Source organism: Salvelinus alpinus, chromosome 18, assembly GCF_045679555.1.
Source record: "Salvelinus alpinus chromosome 18, SLU_Salpinus.1, whole genome shotgun sequence".
Classification (NCBI taxonomy): domain Eukaryota; kingdom Metazoa; phylum Chordata; class Actinopteri; order Salmoniformes; family Salmonidae; genus Salvelinus; species Salvelinus alpinus.
Genome location: NC_092103.1, coordinates 47,388,980 through 47,415,429, shown reverse-complemented (window position 1 = coordinate 47,415,429; position 26,450 = coordinate 47,388,980). Strand labels below are relative to the sequence as shown.

Genomic DNA, 26,450 nt, shown 5'->3' with positions numbered 1-26,450 from the left:
AGTAAAGGGTTAGTACTACTCTAATACAGGACTAGTAAAGGGTTAGTACTACTCTAATACAGGACTAGTAAAGGGTTAGTACTACTCTAATACAGGACTAGTAAAGGGTTAGTACTACTCTAATACAGGACTAGTAAAGGGTTAGTACTACTCTAATACAGGACTAGTAAAGGGTTAGTACTACTCTAATACAGGACTAGTAAAGGGTTAGTACTACTCTAATACAGGACTAGTAAAGGGTTAGTACTACTCTAATACAGGACTAGTAAAGGGTTAGTACTACTCTAATACAGGACTAGTAAAGGGTTAGTACTACTCTAATACAGGACTAGTAAAGGGTTAGTACTACTCTAATACAGGACTAGTAAAGGGTTAGTACTACTCTAATACAGGACTAGTAAAGGGTTAGTACTACTCTAATACAGGACTAGTAAAGGGTTAGTACTACTCTAATACAGGACTAGTAAAGGGTTAGTACTACTCTAATACAGGACTAGTAAAGGGTTAGTACTACTCTAATACAGGACTAGTAAAGGGTTAGTACTACTCTAATACAGGACTAGTAAAGGGTTAGTACTACTCTAATACAGGACTAGTAAAGGGTTAGTACTACTCTAATACAGGACTAGTAAAGGGTTAGTACTACTCTAATACAGGACTAGTAAAGGGTTAGTACTACTCTAATACAGGACTAGTAAAGGGTTAGTACTACTCTAATACAGGACTAGTAAAGGGTTAGTACTACTCTAATACAGGACTAGTAAAGGGTTAGTACTACTCTAATACAGGACTAGTAAAGGGTTAGTACTACTCTAATACAGGACTAGTAAAGGGTTAGTACTACTCTAATACAGGACTAGTAAAGGGTTAGTACTACTCTAATACAGGACTAGTAAAGGGTTAGTACTACTCTAATACAGGACTAGTAAAGGGTTAGTACTACTCTAATACAGGACTAGTAAAGGGTTAGTACTACTCTAATACAGGACTAGTAAAGGGTTAGTACTACTCTAATACAGGACTAGTAAAGGGTTAGTACTACTCTAATACAGGACTAGTAAAGGGTTAGTACTACTCTAATACAGGACTAGTAAAGGGTTAGTACTACTCTAATACAGGACTAGTAAAGGGTTAGTACTACTCTAATACAGGACTAGTAAAGGGTTAGTACTACTCTAATACAGGACTAGTAAAGGGTTAGTACTACTCTAATACAGGACTAGTAAAGGGTTAGTACTACTCTAATACAGGACTAGTAAAGGGTTAGTACTACTCTAATACAGGACTAGTAAAGGGTTAGTACTACTCTAATACAGGACTAGTAAAGGGTTAGTACTACTCTAATACAGGACTAGTAAAGGGTTAGTACTACTCTAATACAGGACTAGTAAAGGGTTAGTACTACTCTAATACAGGACTAGTAAAGGGTTAGTACTACTCTAATACAGGACTAGTAAAGGGTTAGTACTACTCTAATACAGGACTAGTAAAGGGTTAGTACTACTCTAATACAGGACTAGTAAAGGGTTAGTACTACTCTAATACAGGACTAGTAAAGGGTTAGTACTACTCTAATACAGGACTAGTAAAGGGTTAGTACTACTCTAATACAGGACTAGTAAAGGGTTAGTACTACTCTAATACAGGACTAGTAAAGGGTTAGTACTACTCTAATACAGGACTAGTAAAGGGTTAGTACTACTCTAATACAGGACTAGTAAAGGGTTAGTACTACTCTAATACAGGACTAGTAAAGGGTTAGTACTACTCTAATACAGGACTAGTAAAGGGTTAGTACTACTCTAATACAGGACTAGTAAAGGGTTAGTACTACTCTAATACAGGACTAGTAAAGGGTTAGTACTACTCTAATACAGGACTAGTAAAGGGTTAGTACTACTCTAATACAGGACTAGTAAAGGGTTAGTACTACTCTAATACAGGACTAGTAAAGGGTTAGTACTACTCTAATACAGGACTAGTAAAGGGTTAGTACTACTCTAATACAGGACTAGTAAAGGGTTAGTACTACTCTAATACAGGACTAGTAAAGGGTTAGTACTACTCTAATACAGGACTAGTAAAGGGTTAGTACTACTCTAATACAGGACTAGTAAAGGGTTAGTACTACTCTAATACAGGACTAGTAAAGGGTTAGTACTACTCTAATACAGGACTAGTAAAGGGTTAGTACTACTCTAATACAGGACTAGTAAAGGGTTAGTACTACTCTAATACAGGACTAGTAAAGGGTTAGTACTACTCTAATACAGGACTAGTAAAGGGTTAGTACTACTCTAATACAGGACTAGTAAAGGGTTAGTACTACTCTAATACAGGACTAGTAAAGGGTTAGTACTACTCTAATACAGGACTAGTAAAGGGTTAGTACTACTCTAATACAGGACTAGTAAAGGGTTAGTACTACTCTAATACAGGACTAGTAAAGGGTTAGTACTACTCTAATACAGGACTAGTAAAGGGTTAGTACTACTCTAATACAGGACTAGTAAAGGGTTAGTACTACTCTAATACAGGACTAGTAAAGGGTTAGTACTACTCTAATACAGGACTAGTAAAGGGTTAGTACTACTCTAATACAGGACTAGTAAAGGGTTAGTACTACTCTAATACAGGACTAGTAAAGGGTTAGTACTACTCTAATACAGGACTAGTAAAGGGTTAGTACTACTCTAATACAGGACTAGTAAAGGGTTAGTACTACTCTAATACAGGACTAGTAAAGGGTTAGTACTACTCTAATACAGGACTAGTAAAGGGTTAGTACTACTCTAATACAGGACTAGTAAAGGGTTAGTACTACTCTAATACAGGACTAGTAAAGGGTTAGTACTACTCTAATACAGGACTAGTAAAGGGTTAGTACTACTCTAATACAGGACTAGTAAAGGGTTAGTACTACTCTAATACAGGACTAGTAAAGGGTTAGTACTACTCTAATACAGGACTAGTAAAGGGTTAGTACTACTCTAATACAGGACTAGTAAAGGGTTAGTACTACTCTAATACAGGACTAGTAAAGGGTTAGTACTACTCTAATACAGGACTAGTAAAGGGTTAGTACTACTCTAATACAGGACTAGTAAAGGGTTAGTACTACTCTAATACAGGACTAGTAAAGGGTTAGTACTACTCTAATACAGGACTAGTAAAGGGTTAGTACTACTCTAATACAGGACTAGTAAAGGGTTAGTACTACTCTAATACAGGACTAGTAAAGGGTTAGTACTACTCTAATACAGGACTAGTAAAGGGTTAGGGTTAGTACTACTCTAATACAGGACTAGTAAAGGGTTAGTACTACTCTAATACAGGACTAGTAAACAAATTCTTATTTACAATGACGGCCTACTGGGGTAAAGTGGGTCAACTGCCTTGTTCAGGGGCAGAACGACAGATGTTTACCTTGTCAGCTCGGGGATTCAATCCAGCAACCTTTCAGTTACTGGCCCGACGCTCTAACTACTAGGCTACCTGCCGGTCTGCTAATACTAGTAAAGGCCCAGTGCACTATTTTTGTGAAAGATGTGTTTTTTTCAAAGCAATTTTTTTATTCCAATTTATCAGGGGGTGCTGCATCACCCATACTTCTCGCGGCTCTGCATTTTTCAGTTCTATTCTTCAACTCTTCAAAGAATCAATGGGTACATATTAATTTATTATTCCAAAAATTGATGTAGCAACTACAGATTGCCCCTTTAAGCCGGGAACATTTTTAAAATCATGGGAGGCAAAACGGATGGATGTCTAGAGACTACAGTAGGCAACACTCAACAAACCCTTTGCAGTTGTTTTGAGTGTTGTCCAATCGTATGACAGCGTTTCCTAATGAGCCTCCGGTTCTGACTAATAATAATTTGGTGGGTGTTTTTACTTGATTCTATCCTGTTTATTAATACACACGTGTAAATTGTAAAATGTTATTTTATTTTTTTGCATATCCCAACTCTCCCTGAGACACCCTCGGAGAGTGGGGACTGGGCCAGATATAGATCATATTATTTATAAGCTCACTGCTTTTGGCAATTAGTGAGTCATCTCACTCCTGTCCTATGATGAGCTAAAGTTCCAGTCATCACTACTTTTCAAATCAAATGTTATTTGTCACATGTGCCGAATACAACAGGTGTAGTAGACCTTACAGTGAAATGCTGAATACAACAGGTGTAGTAGACCTCACAGTGAAATGCTGAATACAACAGGTGTAGTAGACCTCACAGTGAAATGCTGAATACAACAGGTGTAGTAGACCTCACAGTGAAATGCTGAATACAACAGGTGTAGTAGACCTCACAGTGAAATGCTGAATACAACAGGTGTAGTAGACCTCACAGTGAAATGCTGAATACAACAGGTGTAGTAGACCTCACAGTGAAATGCTGAATACAACAGGTGTAGTAGACCTCACAGTGAAATGCTGAATACAACAGGTGTAGTAGACCTCACAGTGAAATGCTGAATACAACAGGTGTAGTAGACCTCACAGTGAAATGCTGAATACAACAGGTGTAGTAGACCTCACAGTGAAATGCTGAATACAACAGGTGTAGGTAGACCTCACAGTGAAATGCTGAATACAACAGGTGTAGTAGACCTCACAGTGAAATGCTGAATACAACAGGTGTAGTAGACCTCACAGTGAAATGCTGAATACAACAGGTGTAGTAGACCTTACAGTGAAATGCTGAATACAACAGGTGTAGTAGACCTTACAGTGAAATGCTGAATACAACAGGTGTAGTAGACCTCACAGTGAAATGCTGAATACAACAGGTGTAGTAGACCTCACAGTGAAATGCTGAATACAACAGGTGTAGTAGACCTCACAGTGAAATGCTGAATACAACAGGTGTAGTAGACCTCACAGTGAAATGCTGAATACAACAGGTGTAGTAGACCTCACAGTGAAATGCTTACTGACAAGCCCTTAAACAGTTTAAAGAAAAACACCAATTATTTTTTTTTTTTTAAATAAAAGTAACAAATAATTAAAGAGCAGCAGAAAAATAACAATAGCGAGGCTATATACAGGGGGTACCGGTACAGAGTCAATGTGGAGGCTATATGCAGGGTGTTACGGTACAGAGTCAATGTGGAGGCTATATACAGGGTGTTACGGTACAGAGTCAATGTGGAGGCTATATACAGGGTGTTACGGTACAGAGTCAATGTGGAGGCTATATACAGGGTGTTACGGTACAGAGTCAATGTGGAGGCTATATACAGGGTGTTACGGTACAGAGTCAATGTGGAGGCTATATACAGGGTGTTACGGTACAGAGTCAATGTGGAGGCTATATACAGGGTGTTACGGTACAGAGTCAATGTGGAGGCTATATCACCACTAGCTATATCACGACTAGCATCACCACCCTGGACGGTTCCGACCTAGAATATGTGGACATCTATAAGTACCTAGGTGTCTGGCTAGACTGTAAACTCTCCTTCCAGACTCATATCAAACATCTCCAATCCAAAATCAAATCTAGAGTCGGCTTTCTATTTCGCAACAAAGCCTCCTTCACTCACGCCGCCAAACTTACCCTAGTAAAACTGACTATCCTACCGATCCTCGACTTCGGCGATGTCATCTACAAAATAGCTTCCAATACTCTACTCAGCAAACTGGATGCAGTTTATCACAGTGCCATCCGTTTTGTTACTAAAGCACCTTATACCTGACCCACCACTGCGACCTGTATGCCCTAGTCGGCTGGCCCTCGCTACATGTTCGTCGTCAGACCCACTGGCTCCAGGTCATCTACAAGGCTATGCTAGGTAAAGTGCCGCCTTATCTCAGTTCACTGGTCACGATGGCTACACCCACCCGTAGCACGCGCTCCAGCAGATGTATCTCACTGATCATCCCTAAAGCCAAAACCTCATTTGGACGCCTTTCCTTCCAGTTCTCTGCTGCCTGCGACTGGAACGAATTGCAAAATTCTCTGAAGTTGGAGACTTTTATCTCCCTCAACAACTTTAAACATCTGCTATCTGAGCAGCTAACCGATCGCTGCAGCTGTACATAGTCCATCGGTATATAGCCCACCCAATTTACCTACCTCACCCCCCATACTGCTTTTATTTATTTACTTTTCTGCTCTTTTGCACACCAGTATCTCTACTTGCACATGATCATCTGATGATTTATCACTCCAGTGTTAATCTGCTAAATTGTAATTATTCGATTTATTGCCTACCTCCTCATGCCTTTTGCACACATTGTATATAGATTCTCTTTTTTTCTACCATGTTATTGACTTGTTTATTGTTTACTCCATGTGTAACTCTGTGTTGTTGTCTATTCACACTGCTATGCTTTATCTTGGCCAGGTCGCAGTTGCAAATGAGAACTTGTTCTCAACTAGGCTACCTGGTTAAATAAAGGTAAAATAAAAAATAAAATAAAATATATATACAGGGTATTACGGTACAGAGTCAATGTGGAGGCTATATACAGGGTGTTACGGTACAGAGTCAATGTGGAGGCTATATACAGGGTGTTACGGTACAGAGTCAATGTGGAGGCTATATACAGGGTGTTACGGTACAGAGTCAATGTGGAGGCTATATACAGGGTGTTACGGTACAGAGTCAATGTGGAGGCTATATACAGGGTATTACGGTACAGAGTCAATGTGGAGGCTATATACAGGGTGTTACGGTACAGAGTCAATGTGGAGGTTATATACAGGGTGTTACGGTACAGAGTCAATGTGGAGGCTATATACAGGGTGTTACGGTACAGAGTCAATGTGGAGGCTATATACAGGGTATTACGGTACAGAGTCAATGTGGAGGCTATATACAGGGTGTTACGGTACAGAGTCAATGTGGAGGCTATATACAGGGTGTTACGGTACAGAGTCAATGTGGAGGCTATATACAGGGTGTTACGGTACAGAGTCAATGTGGAGGCTATATACAGGGTGTTACGGTACAGAGTCAATGTGGAGGCTATATACAGGGTGTTACGGTACAGAGTCAATGTGGAGGCTATATACAGGGTATTACGGTACAGAGTCAATGTGGAGGCTATATACAGGGTGTTACGGTACAGAGTCAATGTGGAGGTTATATACAGGGTGTTACGGTACAGAGTCAATGTGGAGGCTATATACAGGGTGTTACGGTACAGAGTCAATGTGGAGGCTATATACAGGGTGTTACGGTACAGAGTCAATGTGGAGGCTATATACAGGGTGTTACGGTACAGAGTCAATGTGGAGGCTATATACAGGGTATTACGGTACAGAGTCAATGTGGAGGCTATATACAGGGTGTTACGGTACAGAGTCAATGTGGAGGTTATATACAGGGTGTTACGGTACAGAGTCAATGTGGAGGCTATATACAGGGTGTTACGGTACAGAGTCAATGTGGAGGCTATATACAGGGTATTACGGTACAGAGTCAATGTGGAGGCTATATACAGGGTGTTACGGTACAGAGTCAATGTGGAGGTTATATACAGGGTGTTACGGTACAGAGTCAATGTGGAGGCTATATACAGGCTGTTACGGTACAGAGTCAATGTGGAGGCTATATACAGGGTGTTACGGTACAGAGTCAATGTGGAGGCTATATGCAGGGTGTTACGGTACAGAGTCAATGTGGAGGCTATATACAGGGTGTTACGGTACAGAGTCAATGTGGAGGCTATATACAGGGTGTTACGGTACAGAGTCAATGTGGAGGCTATATACAGGGTGTTACGGTACAGAGTCAATGTGGAGGCTATATACAGGGTGTTACGGTACAGAGTCAATGTGGAGGCTATATGCAGGGTGTTACGGTACAGAGTCAATGTGGAGGCTATATACAGGGTGTTACGGTACAGAGTCAATGTGGAGGCTATATACAGGGTGTTACGGTACAGAGTCAATGTGGAGGCTATATACAGGGTGTTACGGTACAGAGTCAATGTGGAGGCTATATACAGGGTGTTACGGTACAGAGTCAATGTGGAGGCTATATACAGGGTGTTACGGTACAGAGTCAATGTGGAGGCTATATACAGGGTGTTACGGTACAGAGTCAATGTGGAGGCTATATCACCACTAGCTATATCACGACTAGCATCACCACCCTGGACGGTTCCGACCTAGAATATGTGGACATCTATAAGTACCTAGGTGTCTGGCTAGACTGTAAACTCTCCTTCCAGACTCATATCAAACATCTCCAATCCAAAATCAAATCTAGAGTCGGCTTTCTATTTCGCAACAAAGCCTCCTTCACTCACGCCGCCAAACTTACCCTAGTAAAACTGACTATCCTACCGATCCTCGACTTCGGCGATGTCATCTACAAAATAGCTTCCAATACTCTACTCAGCAAACTGGATGCAGTTTATCACAGTGCCATCCGTTTTGTTACTAAAGCACCTTATACCTGACCCACCACTGCGACCTGTATGCCCTAGTCGGCTGGCCCTCGCTACATGTTCGTCGTCAGACCCACTGGCTCCAGGTCATCTACAAGGCTATGCTAGGTAAAGTGCCGCCTTATCTCAGTTCACTGGTCACGATGGCTACACCCACCCGTAGCACGCGCTCCAGCAGATGTATCTCACTGATCATCCCTAAAGCCAAAACCTCATTTGGACGCCTTTCCTTCCAGTTCTCTGCTGCCTGCGACTGGAACGAATTGCAAAATTCTCTGAAGTTGGAGACTTTTATCTCCCTCAACAACTTTAAACATCTGCTATCTGAGCAGCTAACCGATCGCTGCAGCTGTACATAGTCCATCGGTATATAGCCCACCCAATTTACCTACCTCACCCCCCATACTGCTTTTATTTATTTACTTTTCTGCTCTTTTGCACACCAGTATCTCTACTTGCACATGATCATCTGATGATTTATCACTCCAGTGTTAATCTGCTAAATTGTAATTATTCGATTTATTGCCTACCTCCTCATGCCTTTTGCACACATTGTATATAGATTCTCTTTTTTTCTACCATGTTATTGACTTGTTTATTGTTTACTCCATGTGTAACTCTGTGTTGTTGTCTATTCACACTGCTATGCTTTATCTTGGCCAGGTCGCAGTTGCAAATGAGAACTTGTTCTCAACTAGGCTACCTGGTTAAATAAAGGTAAAATAAAAAATAAAATAAAATATATATACAGGGTGTTACGGTACAGAGTCAATGTGGAGGTTATATACAGGGTGTTACGGTACAGAGTCAATGTGGAGGCTATATACAGGGTATTACGGTACAGAGTCAATGTGGAGGTTATATACAGGGTGTTACGGTACAGAGTCAATGTGGAGGTTATATACAGGGTGTTACGGTACAGAGTCAATGTGGAGGTTATATACAGGGTGTTACGGTACAGAGTCAATGTGGAGGCTATATACAGGGTGTTACGGTACAGAGTCAATGTGGAGGCTATATACAGGGTGTTACGGTACAGAGTCAATGTGGAGGCTATATGCAGGGTGTTACGGTACAGAGTCAATGTGGAGGCTATATACAGGGTGTTACGGTACAGAGTCAATGTGGAGGCTATATACAGGGTGTTACGGTACAGAGTCAATGTGGAGGCTATATACAGGGTGTTACGGTACAGAGTCAATGTGGAGGCTATATACAGGGTGTTACGGTACAGAGTCAATGTGGAGGCTATATACAGGGTGTTACGGTACAGAGTCAATGTGGAGGCTATATACAGGGTGTTACGGTACAGAGTCAATGTGGAGGCTATATACAGGGTGTTACGGTACAGAGTCAATGTGGAGGCTATATACAGGGTGTTACGGTACAGAGTCAATGTGGAGGCTATATACAGGGGGTACCGGTACAGAGTCAATGTGGAGGCTATATACAGGGTGTTACGGTACAGAGTCAATGTGGAGGCTATATGCAGGGTGTTACGGTACAGAGTCAATGTGGAGGCTATATACAGGGTGTTACGGTACAGAGTCAATGTGGAGGCTATATACAGGGTGTTACGGTACAGAGTCAATGTGGAGGCTATATACAGGGTGTTACGGTACAGAGTCAATGTGGAGGCTATATACAGGGTGTTACGGTACAGAGTCAATGTGGAGGCTATATACAGGGTGTTACGGTACAGAGTCAATGTGGAGGCTATATGCAGGGGGTACCGGTACAGAGTCAATGTGGAGGCTATATACAGGGTGTTACGGTACAGAGTCAATGTGGAGGCTATATACAGGGTGTTACGGTACAGAGTCAATGTGGAGGCTATATACAGGGTGTTACGGTACAGAGTCAATGTGGAGGCTATATACAGGGTGTTACGGTACAGAGTCAATGTGGAGGCTATATACAGGGTGTTACGGTACAGAGTCAATGTGGAGGCTATATACAGGGTGTTACGGTACAGAGTCAATGTGGAGGCTATATACAGGGTGTTACGGTACAGAGTCAATGTGGAGGCTATATACAGGGTGTTACGGTACAGAGTCAATGTGGAGGCTATATACAGGGGGTACCGGTACAGAGTCAATGTGGAGGCTATATACAGGGTGTTACGGTACAGAGTCAATGTGGAGGCTATATGCAGGGTGTTACGGTACAGAGTCAATGTGGAGGCTATATACAGGGTGTTACGGTACAGAGTCAATGTGGAGGCTATATACAGGGTGTTACGGTACAGAGTCAATGTGGAGGCTATATACAGGGTGTTACGGTACAGAGTCAATGTGGAGGCTATATACAGGGTGTTACGGTACAGAGTCAATGTGGAGGCTATATACAGGGTGTTACGGTACAGAGTCAATGTGGAGGCTATATACAGGGTGTTACGGTACAGAGTTAATGTGGAGGCTATATGCAGGGGGTACCGGTACAGAGTCAATGTGGAGGCTATATACAGGGTGTTACGGTACAGAGTCAATGTGGAGGCTATATACAGGGTGTTACGGTACAGAGTCAATGTGGAGGCTATATACAGGGGGTACCGGTACAGAGTCAATGTGGAGGCTATATACAGGGTGTTACGGTACAGAGTCAATGTGGAGGCTATATGCAGGGTGTTACGGTACAGAGTCAATGTGGAGGCTATATACAGGGTGTTACGGTACAGAGTCAATGTGGAGGCTATATACAGGGTGTTACGGTACAGAGTCAATGTGGAGGCTATATACAGGGTGTTACGGTACAGAGTCAATGTGGAGGCTATATACAGGGTGTTACGGTACAGAGTCAATGTGGAGGCTATATACAGGGTGTTACGGTACAGAGTTAATGTGGAGGCTATATGCAGGGGGTACCGGTACAGAGTCAATGTGGAGGCTATATACAGGGTGTTACGGTACAGAGTCAATGTGGAGGCTATATACAGGGTGTTACGGTACAGAGTCAATGTGGAGGCTATATACAGGGTGTTACGGTACAGAGTCAATGTGGAGGCTATATACAGGGTGTTACGGTACAGAGTCAATGTGGAGGCTATATACAGGGGGTACCGGTACAGAGTCAATGTGGAGGCTATATACAGGGTGTTACGGTACAGAGTCAATGTGGAGGCTATATGCAGGGTGTTACGGTACAGAGTCAATGTGGAGGCTATATACAGGGTGTTACGGTACAGAGTCAATGTGGAGGCTATATACAGGGTGTTACGGTACAGAGTCAATGTGGAGGCTATATACAGGGTGTTACGGTACAGAGTCAATGTGGAGGCTATATACAGGGTGTTACGGTACAGAGTCAATGTGGAGGCTATATACAGGGTGTTACGGTACAGAGTCAATGTGGAGGCTATATACAGGGTGTTACGGTACAGAGTCAATGTGGAGGCTATATACAGGGTGTTACGGTACAGAGTCAATGTGGAGGCTATATACAGGGTGTTACGGTACAGAGTCAATGTGGAGGCTATATACAGGGTGTTACGGTACAGAGTCAATGTGGAGGCTATATACAGGGTATTACGGTACAGAGTCAATGTGGAGGCTATATACAGGGTATTACGGTACAGAGTCAATGTGGAGGCTATATACAGGGGGTACCGGTACAGAGTCAATGTGGAGGCTATATACAGGGTATTACGGTACAGAGTCAATGTGTGGGTGTTTAGAAATATAGCACCCGCTATATATATATATATCTACTGTTATATACTGTTATATATATATATATATATCTGGGTGCTTCCCAAATGCCATCCCATTGCAGTACCTTTGACCATAGTCAAAGGTACTGTGTCGTCGCGTGTAAAAACGGACAGTTTTATCCGATGAATATCACTGGACAAACTCCGTCTCAAGGAGCGTGTAGTAATTACCTGGAGCTGTTTTTAGCTACTATTGTCCCAGGATCTTTAGCTGTTATTACGTTGTCGTTTTAATATCTTTAACACATCTACTGTTAATACGGTAACTTTAACACGTCTACCGTTTATACGGTAACTTTAACACGTCTACCGTTTATACGGTAACTTTAACACGTCTACCGTTTATACGGTAACTTTAACACGTCTACCGTTTATACGGTAACTTTAACACGTCTACCGTTTATACGGTAACTTTAACACGTCTACCGTTTATACGGTAACTTTAACACGTCTACCGTTTATACGGTAACTTTAACACGTCTACCGTTTATACGGTAACTTTAACACGTCTACCGTTTATACGGTAACTTTAACACGTCTACTGTTTATACGGTAACTTTAACACGTCTACCGTTTATACGGTAACTTTAACACGTCTACCGTTTATACGGTATCTTTAACACGTCTACCGTTTATACGGTAACTTTAACACGTCTACCGTTTATACGGTAACTTTAACACGTCTACTGTTTATACAGTATTTGTAACCTCTGACTCAGCATTGGGTTGTGATAACAAAGCATTAACAGATCGCAGACAGGCCCATGGTTGTTATAATAAATGTGTGTTTACACTAACATTACTGCTCTACCTTGTCAGGTCTCATATGGCATACAGTACAGTAGGGCTGTATCTCCTGCCTTGTTAGGTCTCATATGGCATACAGTAGGGCTGTATCTCCTGCCTTGTCAGGTCTCATATGGCATACAGTAGAGTAGGGCAGTATCTCCTGCCTTGTCAGGTCTCATATGGCATACAGTACAGTAGGGCAGTATCTCCTGGCTTGTCAGGTCTCATATGGCATACAGTACAGTAGGGCTGTATCTCCTGCCTTGTCAGGTCTCATATGGCATACAGTACAGTAGGGCAGTATCTCCTGGCTTGTCAGGTCTCATATGGCATACAGTAGGGCAGTATCTCCTGCCTTGTCAGGTCTCATATGGCATACAGTACAGTAGGGCTGTATCTCCTGCCTTGTCAGGTCTCATATGGCATACAGTACAGTAGGGCAGTATCTCCTGGCTTGTCAGGTCTCATATGGCATACAGTACAGTAGGGCAGTATCTCCTGCCTTGTCAGGTCTCATATGGCATACAGTACAGTAGGGCAGTATCTCCTGCCTTGTCAGGTCTCATATGGCATACTGTAGGGCAGTATCTCCTGCCTTGTCAGGTCTCATATGGCATACAGTAGGGCTGTATCTCCTGCCTTGTCAGGTCTCATATGGCATATAGTACAGTAGGGCAGTATCTCTTGCCTTGTCAGGTCTCATATGGCATACAGTACAGTAAGGCAGTATCTCTTGCCTTGTCAGGTCTCATATGGCATACTGTAGGGCAGTATCTCCTGCCTTGTCAGGTCTCATATGGCATATAGTACAGTAGGGCAGTATCTCTTGCCTTGTCAGGTCTCATATGGCATACAGTACAGTAGGGCAGTATCTCTTGCCTTGTCAGGTCTCATATGGCATACAGTACAGTAGGGCTGTATCTCCTGCCTTGTCAGGTCTCATATGGCATACAGTACAGTAGGGCAGTATCTCCTGGCTTGTCAGGTCTCATATGGCATACAGTACAGTAGGGCAGTATCTCCTGCCTTGTCAGGTCTCATATGGCATACAGTACAGTAGGGCAGTATCTCCTGCCTTGTCAGGTCTCATATGGCATACTGTAGGGCAGTATCTCCTGCCTTGTCAGGTCTCATATGGCATATAGTACAGTAGGGCAGTATCTCTTGCCTTGTCAGGTCTCATATGGCATACAGTACAGTAGGGCAGTATCTCTTGCCTTGTCAGGTCTCATATGGCATACAGTACAGTAGGGCAGTATCTCCTGCCTTGTCAGGTCTCATATGGCATACAGTACAGTAGGGCAGTGTCTCATATGGCATACAGTACAGTAGGGCAGTATCTCCTGCCTTGTCAGGTCTCATATGGCATACAGTACAGTAGGGCAGTATCTCCTGCCTTGTCAGGTCTCATATGGCATACTGTAGGGCAGTATCTCCTGCCTTGTCAGGTCTCATATGGCATACTGTAGGGCAGTATCTCCTGCCTTGTCAGGTCTCATATGGCATACAGTAGGGCTGTATCTCCTGCCTTGTCAGGTCTCATATGGCATATAGTACAGTAGGGCAGTATCTCTTGCCTTGTCAGGTCTCATATGGCATACAGTACAGTAGGGCAGTATCTCTTGCCTTGTCAGGTCTCATATGGCATACAGTACAGTAGGGCAGTATCTCCTGCCTTGTCAGGTCTCATATGGCATACAGTACAGTAGGGCAGTATCTCCTGCCTTGTCAGGTCTCATATGGCATACTGTACAGTAGGGCAGTATCTCCTGCCTTGTCAGGTCTCATATGGCATACAGTACAGTAGGGCAGTATCTCCTGCCTTGTCAGGTCTCATATGGCATACAGTACAGTAGGGCAGTATCTCCTGCCTTGTCAGGTCTCATATGGCATACTGTACAGTAGGGCAGTATCTCCTGCCTTGTCAGGTCTCATATGGCATACAGTAGGGCAGTATCTCCTGCCTTGTCAGGTCTCATATGGCATACAGTACAGTAGGGCAGTATCTCCTGCCTTGTCAGGTCTCATATGGCATACAGTAGGGCAGTATCTCCTGCCTTGTCAGGTCTCATATGGCATACAGTAGGGCTGTATCTCCTGCCTTGTTAGGTCTCATATGGCATACAGTACAGTAGGGCAGTATCTCCTGCCTTGTCAGGTCTCATATGGCATACAGTAGGGCAGTATCTCCTGCCTTGTCAGGTCTCATATGGCATACAGTAGGGCAGTATCTCCTGCCTTGTCAGGTCTCATATGGCATACAGTACAGTAGGGCTGTATCTCCTGCCTTGTCAGGTCTCATATGGCATACTGTAGGGCAGTATCTCCTGCCTTGTCAGGTCTCATATGGCATACAGTACAGTAGGGCTGTATCTCCTGCCTTGTCAGGTCTCATATGGCGTACAGTAGGGCAGTATCTCCTGCCTTGTCAGGTCTCATATGACATACAGTACAGTAGGGCAGTATCTCCTGCCTTGTTAGGTCTCATATGGCGTACAGTAGGGCAGTATCTCCTGCCTTGTCAGGTCTCATATGGCATACAGGTGGGCAGTATCTCCTGCCTTGTCAGGTCTCATATGGCATACAGTACAGTAGGGCTGTATCTCCTGCCTTGTCAGGTCTCATATGGCATACAGTACAGTAGGGCTGTATCTCCTGCCTTGTCAGGTCTCATATGGCATACAGTAGGGCAGTATCTCCTGCCTTGTCAGGTCTCATATGGCATACAGTACAGTAGAGCTGTATCTCCTGCCTTGTCAGGTCTCATATGGCATACTGTGGGGCAGTATCTCCTGCCTTGTCAGGTCTCATATGGCATACAGTAGGGCAGTATCTCCTGCCTTGTCAGGTCTCATATGGCATACAGTACAGTAGGGCAGTATCTCCTGCCTTGTCAGGTCTCATATGGCATACAGTAGGGCAGTATCTCCTGCCTTGTCAGGTCTCATATGGCATACAGTACAGTAGGGCTGTATCTCCTGCCTTGTCAGGTCTCATATGGCATACAGTACAGTAGGGCTGTATCTCCTGCCTTGTCAGGTCTCATATGGCATACAGTAGGGCAGTATCTCCTGCCTTGTCAGGTCTCATATGGCATACAGTACAGTAGGGCTGTATCTCCTGCCTTGTCAGGTCTCATATGGCGTACAGTAGGGCAGTATCTCCTGCCTTGTCAGGTCTCATATGACATACAGTACAGTAGGGCAGTATCTCCTGCCTTGTTAGGTCTCATATGACGTACAGTAGGGCTGTATCTCCTGCCTTGTTAGGTCTCATATGGCGTACAGTAGGGCTGTATCTCCTGCCTTGTTAGGTCTCATATGACGTACAGTAGGGCTGTATCTCCTGCATTGTCAGGTCTCATATGGCATACAGTACAGTAGGGCAGTATCTCCTGCCTTGTCAGGTCTCATATGGCATACAGTACAGTAGGGCAGTATATCCTGCCTTGTTAGGTCTCATATGGCATACAGTACAGTACGGCAGTATCTCCTGCCTTGTCAGGTCTCATATGGCATACAGTACAGTAGGGCAGTATCTCCTGCCTTGTTAGGTCTCATATGGCATACAGTACAGTACGGCAGTATCTCCTGCCTTGTCAGGTCTCATATGGCATACAGTAGGGCAGTATTTCCTGCCTTGTCAGGTCTCATATGGCATACAGTACAGTAGGGCAGTATCTCCTGCCTTGTCAGGTCTCATATGGCATACAGTAGGGCTGTATCTCCTGCCTTGTTAGGTCTCATATGGCGTACAGTAGGGCAGTATCTCCTGCCTTGTCAGGTCTCATATGGCATACAGTACAGTAGGGCAGTATCTCCTGCCTTGTCAGGTCTCATATGGCATACAGTAGGGAAGTATCTCCTGCCTTGTCAGGTCTCATATGGCATACAGTAAGGCAGTATCTCCTGCCTTGTCAGGTCTCATATGGCATACAGTAGGGGAGTATCTCCTGCCTTGTCAGGTCTCATATGGCATACAGTAGGGCAGTATCTCCTGCCTTGTCAGGTCTCATATGGTATACAGTACAGTAGGGCAGTATCTCCTGCCTTGTCAGGTCTCATATGGCATACAGTACAGTAGGGCTGTATCTCCTGCCTTGTTAGGTCTCATATGGCATACAGTACAGTAGGGCTGTATCTCCTGCCTTGTTAGGTCTCATATGGCATACAGTACAGTAGGGCTGTATCTCCTGCCTTGTCAGGTCTCATATGGCATACAGTAGGGCAGTATCTCCTGCCTTGTCAGGTCTCATATGGCATACAGTACAGTAGGGCTGTATCTCCTGCCTTGCCAGGTATCATATGGCATACAGTACAGTAGGGCAGTATCTCCTGCCTTGTCAGGTCTCATATGGCATACAGTACAGTAGGGCAGTATCTCTTGCCTTGTCAGGTCTCATATGGCATACAGTACATTAGGGCAGTATCTCCTGCCTTGTCAGGTCTCATATGGCGTACAGTAGGGCAGTATCTCCTGCCTTGTTAAGTCTCATATGGCATACAGTACAGTAGGGCAGTATCTCCTGCCTTGTCAAGTCTCACATGGCATACTGTACAGTAGGGCTGTATCTCCTGCCTTGTCAGGTCTCATATGGCATACAGTACAGTAGGGCTGTATCTCCTGCCTTGTTAAGTCTCATATGGCATACAGTACAGTAGGGCAGTATCTCCTGCCTTGTCAGGTCTCATATGGCATACTGTAGGGCAGTATCTCCTGCCTTGTCAGGTCTCATATGGCATACAGTAGGGCAGTATCTCCTGCCTTGTCAGGTCTCATATGGCATACAGTACAGTAGGGCTGTATCTCCTGCCTTGCCAGGTCTCATATGGCATACAGTACAGTAGGGCTGTATCTCCTGCCTTGTCAGGTCTCATATGGCATACAGTACAGTAGGGCAGTATCTCCTGCCTTGTCAGGTCTCATATGGCATACAGTACAGTAGGGCAGTATCTCCTGCCTTGTCAGGTCTCATATGGCATACAGTACAGTAGGGCAGTATCTCCTGCCTTGTCAGGTCTCATATGGCATACAGTACAGTAGGGCAGTATCTCCTGCCTTGTCAGGTCTCATATGGCATACAGTACAGTAGGGCAGTATCTCCTGCCTTGTCAGGTCTCATATGGCATACAGTACAGTAGGGCAGTATCTCCTGCCTTGTTAGGTCTCATATGGCATACAGTACAGTAGGGCAGTATCTCCTGCCTTGTCAGGTCTCATATGGCATACAGTACAGTAGGGCTGTATCTCCTGCCTTGTTAGGTCTCATATGGCATACAGTAGGGCTGTATCTCCTGCCTTGTCAGGTCTCATATGGCATACAGTAGGGCTGTATCTCCTGCCTTGTCAGGTCTCATATGGCATACAGTACAGTAGGGCAGTATCTCTTGCCTTGTCAGGTCTCATATGGCATACTGTAGGGCAGTATCTCCTGACTTGTCAGGTCTCATATGGCATACTGTAGGGCAGTATCTCCTGCCTTGTCAGGTCTCATATGGCATACTGTACAGTAGGGCAGTATCTCCTGCCTTGTCAGGTCTCATATGGCATACAGTACAGTAGGGCAGTATCTCCTGCCTTGTCAGGTCTCATATGGCATACTGTACAGTAGGGCAGTATCTCCCGCCTTGTCAGGTCTCATATGGCATACTGTACAGTAGGGCAGTATCTCCTGCCTTGTCAGGTCTCATATGGCATACAGTACAGTAGGGCAGTATCTCCCGCCTTGTCAGGTCTCATATGGCATACAGTACAGTAGGGCAGTATCTCCTGCCTTGTTAGGTCTCATATGGCATACAGTAGGGCAGTATCTCCTGCCTTGTCAGGTCTCATATGGCATACAGTACAGTAGGGCAGTATGTCCTGCCTTGTTAGGTCTCATATGGCATACAGTAGGGCAGTAACTCCTGCCTTGTCAGGTCTCATATGGCATACAGTACAGTAGGGCAGTATCTCCTGCCTTGTTAGGTCTCATATGGCATACAGTAGGGCAGTATCTCCTGCCTTGTCAGGTCTCATATGGCATACAGTACAGTAGGGCAGTATCTCCTGCCTTGTTAGGTCTCATATGGCATACAGTAGGGCAGTAACTCCTGCCTTGTCAGGTCTCATATGGCATACAGTAGGGCAGTAACTCCTGCCTTGTCAGGTCTCATATGGCATACAGTACAGTAGGGCAGTAACTCCTGCCTTGTCAGGTCTCATATGGCATACAGTACAGTAGGGCAGTAACTCCTGCCTTGTCAGGTCTCATATGGCATACAGTAGGGCAGTATCTCCTGCCTTGTCAGGTCTCATATGGCATACAGTAGGGCAGTAACTCCTGCCTTGTTAGGTCTCATATGGCAGACAGTAGGGCAGTAACTCCTGCCTTTTCAGGTCTCATATGGCATACAGTACAGTAGGGCAGTAACTCCTGCCTTGTCAGGTCTCATATGGCATACAGTACAGTAGGGCAGTATCTCCTGCCTTGTCAGGTCTCATATGGCATACAGTAGGGCAGTAACTCCTGCCTTGTTAGGTCTCATATGGCATACAGTAGGGCAGTAACTCCTGCCTTTTCAGGTCTCATATGGCATACTGTAGGGCAGTATCTCCTGCCTTGTCAGGTCTCATATGGCATACTGTACAGTAGGGCAGTATCTCCTGCCTTGTCAGGTCTCATATGGCATACAGTACAGTAGGGCAGTATCTCCTGCCTTGTCAGGTCTCATATGGCATACTGTACAGTAGGGCAGTATCTCCTGCCTTGTCAGGTCTCATATGGCATACAGTACAGTAGGGCAGTATCTCCCGCCTTGTCAGGTCTCATATGGCATACAGTACAGTAGGGCAGTATCTCCTGCCTTGTTAGGTCTCATATGGCATACAGTAGGGCAGTATCTCCTGCCTTGTCAGGTCTCATATGGCATACAGTACAGTAGGGCAGTATCTCCTGCCTTGTTAGGTCTCATATGGCATACAGTAGGGCAGTAACTCCTGCCTTGTCAGGTCTCATATGGCATACAGTACAGTAGGGCAGTATCTCATGCCTTGTTAGGTCTCATATGGCATACAGTAGGGCAGTATCTCCTGCCTTGTCAGGTCTCATATGGCATACAGTACAGTAGGGCAGTATCTCCTGCCTTGTTAGGTCTCATATGGCATACAGTAGGGCAGTAACTCCTGCCTTGTCAGGTCTCATATGGCATACAGTACAGTAGGGCAGTAACTCCTGCCTTGTCAGGTCTCATATGGCATACAGTACAGTAGGGCAGTAGGGCATACAGTAGGGCAGTAACTCCTGCCTTGTTCGGTCTCATATGGCATACAGTAGGGCAGTAACTCCTGCCTTGTTAGGTCATGTCTCCTACGGTCGTGTCTCCTACTCAGCTCAGTGGCAGTGATCAGTAATTAGTGCAGGTGTTCCAGCTGGGTGGTGGGGGGGTGAGAGGTCGTGATGGGGGGTCGGAGGTCAGGAGAGAGACAGCTGCTGAGGAAGTGTTCTCTGTGGATCCTCTCAGTGGAAGCCTGTCTCTGTTAACCTGGCAGGCTAGGGGCCACGTGCAGGGGGCCTATACCCTATTTACCTAACTGTACAGGACCACGCCGCGCTGTACTGGGCTAGCCTGGTTACGTATCCACCGTGTCTATTAACCTGTCAGGCTGGGGTCCACCCGGGGGCCTAGCCTGGTACCTGGCAACAGGTGTTTCTCTCTGCAGCCGTCCCACTTGTATGTCTGAACTGTCTGTAGAACAGCAGCTGCATCAGGTGTCTGTCTTAACATCGTTAATGCACAGGTAACGTTACCTGACACCAGTGTTGTGATTTGTTACGATCTATTACATATTAGATTTAACAAATGTAATCTCTCCACATTACACTATTACTTTGAAAGTAATATATTACTTGCTATATTACTTTCTTTATAAAACCCTGTAGGCCTCCCTAGACTATCAGCATGGAGCTAGTCTATAGGCCTACCTAGGCTATCAGCATGGAGCTAGTCTATAGGCCTCCCTAGACTATCAGCATGGAGCTAGTCTATAGGCCTCCCTAGGCTATCAGCATGGAGCTAGTCTATAGGCCTAGCTAGGCTATCAGCTAGTATATAGGCCTACCTAGGCTATCAGCATGGAGCTAGTCTATAGGCCTACCTAGGCTATCAGCATGGAGCTAGTCTATAGGCCTAGCTAGGCTATCAGCTAGTATATAGGCCTACCTAGGCTATCAGCATGGAGCTAGTCTATAGGCCTCCCTAGACTATCAGCATGGAGCTAGTCTATAGGCCTAGCTAGGCTATCAGCTAGTATATAGGCCTACCTAGGCTATCAGCATGGAGCTAGTCTATAGGCCTCCCTAGACTATCAGCATGGAGCTAGTCTATAGGCCTCCCTAGACTATCAGCATGGAGCTAGTCTATAGGCCTACCTAGGCTATCAGCATGGAGCTAGTCTATAGGCCTACCTAGGCTCAGTATCTGGTCCATAGCTCTCTGAAGCAAGGTCAGAGTTGAGGAGATTAGGCCTATGGTCAACAGTTCTAGTCACCTCTTGGTCCACATGCATCTGTAGATAGGCCTGACATAAAGTCTCTCTTACTGGATTGCTGTTCTCCAGCTAAACCAAAAAAAAGAGCTTGTCAATTGTTATATTGTAATTACTTTGCCACCATGGCCTATTTATTGCCTTACCTCCCTTACCTCATCTGCACACACTGTATATAGACTTTTTGTTCTACTGTGTTATTGACTGTGTTTGTTTATTCCATGTGTAACTCTGTGTTGTTGTTTGTGTCGAACTGCTTTGCTTTATCTTGACCAGGTCGCAGTTATAAATGAGAACTTGTTCTCAACTAGCTTACCTGGTTAAATAAAGGATAGTGGATATTTTTTTTTTTAACTGTCAAGACTGGGTTAACGGTGACTGAAATCGCCACAGTCTGACTGATCCAACTTTTTTCTTTTTTATGCCTGGGACAACGGGTGCAGCTCATTCGCTGGATTCAACACTCTCCACTAGTCTGTTTAGCTCACATTCAACTTTTGGTTTTATGACGTATGGGACAGGTCACGCGTCGGAAGCATTTTGGATTCACGGTCAGTTTATCTGTTATGTCCTTCACACTGCCAAGTTCTCCTATGAACACATCCGTGTGTTTCCTCAATATCCCTGGTAGTTTTGTGTCCTCTTTTGCAACCATGTGAATTTCCTGCCAGTTTAGTTTGATCTTTTCCAGCCATGTGCGTCCTAGCACAGCTGGATGGTTGCCTTTCACGACGTAAGAGCGGTAGCTTTTACCTTCTGTTGGTTACGCTCCGCCGTAGCACTCACGTTTCCTCACAGTCTCACCAGAGTAGGTTTTCAGCGTCTTCTTCGCTGGCTGTGCTGTGATGTAGTTTCTCTGTGTAAACAACCACAGACAGCGTAGATACGGCTGCTTCAGTGTCCACTTGCATTGGTACTGCTTCTTCATTCAGCAGCAGTGTCACCCAGTATGTGTCCATTGTCTAAAATGAATAGAAACATGTAAAGAGATATACTGTATATATATTTTTTTAATTGTTCATCCTCTGTGGGCTCCATTTGATGTACTTTATTTTTTTGTACTTCCTGAAGTCTTTTTTTCCTTCAAGTACTTTTGTTTGTCTTTTTTTTCTTCTTTTGTTCACATGCACATTCGATGTGACCCTTTTTCACCACAACTTTTGCAATCTAAGTCTTTGCACCAACACTCCTCTGCTTCAGTGACCTGGTTTCCCACAGCGATAGCATGGCATGGTGACCTGGTTTCTCACAGCGATAGCATGGCACCGTGACCTGGTTTCTCACAGCGATAGCATGGCATGGTGACCTGGTTTCTCACAGCGATAGCATGGCACCGTGACCTGGTTTCTCACAGCGATAGCATGGCACGGTGACCTGGTTTCCCACAGCGATAGCATGGCTTGGTGACCTGGTTTCCCACATCGATAGCATGGCACCGTGACCTGATTTCCCACAGCGATAGCATGGCACGGTGACCTGGTTTCCCACAGTGATAGCATGGCACGGTGACCTGGTTTCCCACAGCGATAGCATGGCTTGGTGACCTGGTTTTTCACAGCGATAGCATGGCACGGTGACCTGGTTTCCCACAGCGATAGCATGGCTCGGTGACCTGGTTTCCCACAGCGATAGCATGGCACGGTGACCTGGTTTCCCACAGCGATAGCATGGCTCGGTGACCTGGTTTCCCACAGCGATAGCATGGCACGGTGACCTGGTTTCTCACAGCGATAGCATGGCTTGGTGACCTGGTTTCCCACAGCGGTAGCATGGCACGGTGACCTGGTTTCCCACAGCGATAGCATGGCACCGTGACCTGGTTTCCCACAGCGATAGCATGGCACGGTGACCTGGTTTCTCACAGCGATAGCATGGCACCGTGACCTGGTTTCCCACAGCGATAGCATGGCACGGTGACCTGGTTTCCCACAGCGATAGCATGGTGATCTGGTTTCTCACAGCGATAGCATGGTTTGGTGACCTGGTTTCCCACAGCGATAGCATGGCACCGTGACCTGGTTTCTCACAGCGATAGTATGGCACCGTGACCTGGTTTCCCACAGCGATAGCATGGCACGGTGACCTGGTTTCCCACAGCGATAGCATGGTGATCTGGTTTCTCACAGCGATAGCATGGCTTGGTGACCTGGTTTCTCACAGCGATAGCATGGCATGGTGACCTGGTTTCTCACAGAGATAGCATGGCACGGTGACCTGGTTTCTCACAGCGATAGCATGGCACGGTGACCTGGTTTCTCACAGCGATAGCATGGCACCGTGACCTGGTTTCTCACAGCGATAGCATGGCACCGTGACCTGGTTTCTCACATCGATAGCATGGCACCGTGACCTGGTTTCTCACAGCGATAGCATGGCACGGTGACCTGGTTTCCCACAGCGATAGCATGGCTTGGTGACCTGGTTTCCCACATCGATAGCATGGCACCGTGACCTGATTTCCCACAGCGATAGCATGGCACGGTGACCTGGTTTCCCACAGTGATAGCATGGCACGGTGACCTGGTTTCCCACAGCGATAGCATGGCTTGGTGACCTGGTTTTTCACAGCGATAGCATGGCACGGTGACCTGGTTTCCCACAGCGATAGCATGGCTCGGTGACCTGGTTTCCCACAGCGATAGCATGGCACGGTGACCTGGTTTCCCACAGCGATAGCATGGCACGGTGACCTGGTTTCCCACAGCGATAGCATGGCACGGTGACCTGGTTTCTCACAGCGATAGCATGGCACGGTGACCTGGTTTCCCACAGCGGTAGCATGGCACGGTGACCTGGTTTCCCACAGCGATAGCATGGCACCGTGACCTGGTTTCCCACAGCGATAGCATGGCACGGTGACCTGGTTTCTCACAGCGATATCATGGCACCGTGACCTGGTTTCTCACAGCGATAGCATGGCACCGTGACCTGGTTTCTCACAGCGATAGCATGGCACGGTGACCTGGTTTCTCACAGCGATAGCATGGCTTGGTGACCTGGTTTCCCACAGCGGTAGCATGGCACGGTGACCTGGTTTCCCACAGCGATAGCATGGCACCGTGACCTGGTTTCCCACAGCGATAGCATGGCACGGTGACCTGGTTTCTCACAGCGATAGCATGGCACCGTGACCTGGTTTCTCACAGCGATAGCATGGCATGGTGACCTGGTTTCTCACAGCGATAGCATGGCACGGTGACCTGGTTTCCCACAGTGATAGCATGGTTTGGTGACCTGGTTTCCCACAGCGATAGCATGGCACCGTGACCTGGTTTCCCACAGCGATAGCATGGCACGGTGACCTGGTTTCTCACAGCGATAGCATGGCACCGTGACCTGGTTTCCCACAGCGATAGCATGGCACGGTGACCTGGTTTCCCACAGCGATAGCATGGTGATCTGGTTTCTCACAGCGATAGCATGGTTTGGTGACCTGGTTTCCCACAGCGATAGCATGGCACCGTGACCTGGTTTCTAACAGCGATAGCATGGCACCGTGACCTGGTTTCCCACAGCGATAGCATGGCACGGTGACCTGGTTTCCCACAGCGATAGCATGGTGATCTGGTTTCTCACAGCGATAGCATGGCTTGGTGACCTGGTTTCTCACAGCGATAGCATGGCATGGTGACCTGGTTTCTCACAGCGATAGCATGGCACCGTGACCTGGTTTCTCACAGCGATAGCATGGCACCGTGACCTGGTTTCTCACATCGATAGCATGGCACCGTGACCTGGTTTCTCACAGCGATAGCATGGCACGGTGACCTGGTTTCCCACAGCGATAGCATGGCTTGGTGACCTGGTTTCCCACATCGATAGCATGGCACCGTGACCTGATTTCCCACAGCGATAGCATGGCACGGTGACCTGGTTTCCCACAGTGATAGCATGGCACGGTGACCTGGTTTCCCACAGCGATAGCATGGCTTGGTGACCTGGTTTTTCACAGCGATAGCATGGCACGGTGACCTGGTTTCCCACAGCGATAGCATGGCTCGGTGACCTGGTTTCCCACAGCGATAGCATGGCACCGTGACCTGGTTTCTCACAGCGATAGCATGGCACCGTGACCTGGTTTCCCACAGCGATAGCATGGCACGGTGACCTGGTTTCCCACAGCGATAGCATGGTGATCTGGTTTCTCACAGCGATAGCATGGCTTGGTGACCTGGTTTCTCACAGCGATAGCATGGCATGGTGACCTGGTTTCTCACAGCGATAGCATGGCACCGTGACCTGGTTTCTCACAGCGATAGCATGGCACCGTGACCTGGTTTCTCACAGCGATAGCATGGCACCGTGACCTGGTTTCTCACAGCGATAGCATGGCACGGTGACCTGGTTTCCCACAGCGATAGCATGGCTTGGTGACCTGGTTTCCCACATCGATAGCATGGCACCGTGACCTGATTTCCCACAGCGATAGCATGGCACGGTGACCTGGTTTCTCACAGCGATAGCATGGCTTGGTGACCTGGGTTCTCACAGCGATAGCATGGCTTGGTGATGCAGTGATCGCCCAAGTTCAATACAGCCACAAACTGTAAAGCCACAAACCCCTCTTGATTTCTCTTATGAAACCTGAATCTCTCTGAGATGGTCAGTGGTTTGGGAGAATAATGTCCTTTTTTTAAGGTAGTTACAATTTCATCGTATGATTTATCACCGGGTGTTTCATGTGTTACTAGGCTACTTAGTAGAGAATGTTTTTCCTCCCATAACAGTCAAACATGTTGGCACAACTACTTCCGTTTTAATTCCATTTACCAACACAAAGCAACTCAAAACGTTCTGTGTCGTTCCACAGATTCATCAAATGTTCCTATATTTCCAAATCAGTGCATTTTAAGTTTATTTTTCACTCTCACACTTTTAAGACGGTCCCTTACTCCAATACCTTCTTTTTTTCCCTTCTTTGCACTCACTGTGACGCACTCAGTGACCCCACTTTCTCCCCTTCAGCGACTCTCCCTCGGGACTCTCGTTGCTGTGACATCGGAAGCTAGCTACTCGTTT

General features: G+C 45.8%; 1 protein-coding gene across 3 annotated transcripts in view; it reads left to right on the top strand.

Moving 5' to 3' along the window:
• Window positions 1–26,450, top strand: part of LOC139544422 (ras-related protein Rab-27B-like) — a 107,154-nt gene that overhangs the window by 11,017 nt on the left and 69,687 nt on the right. The gene's annotated exons all lie outside the window — the stretch shown is intronic.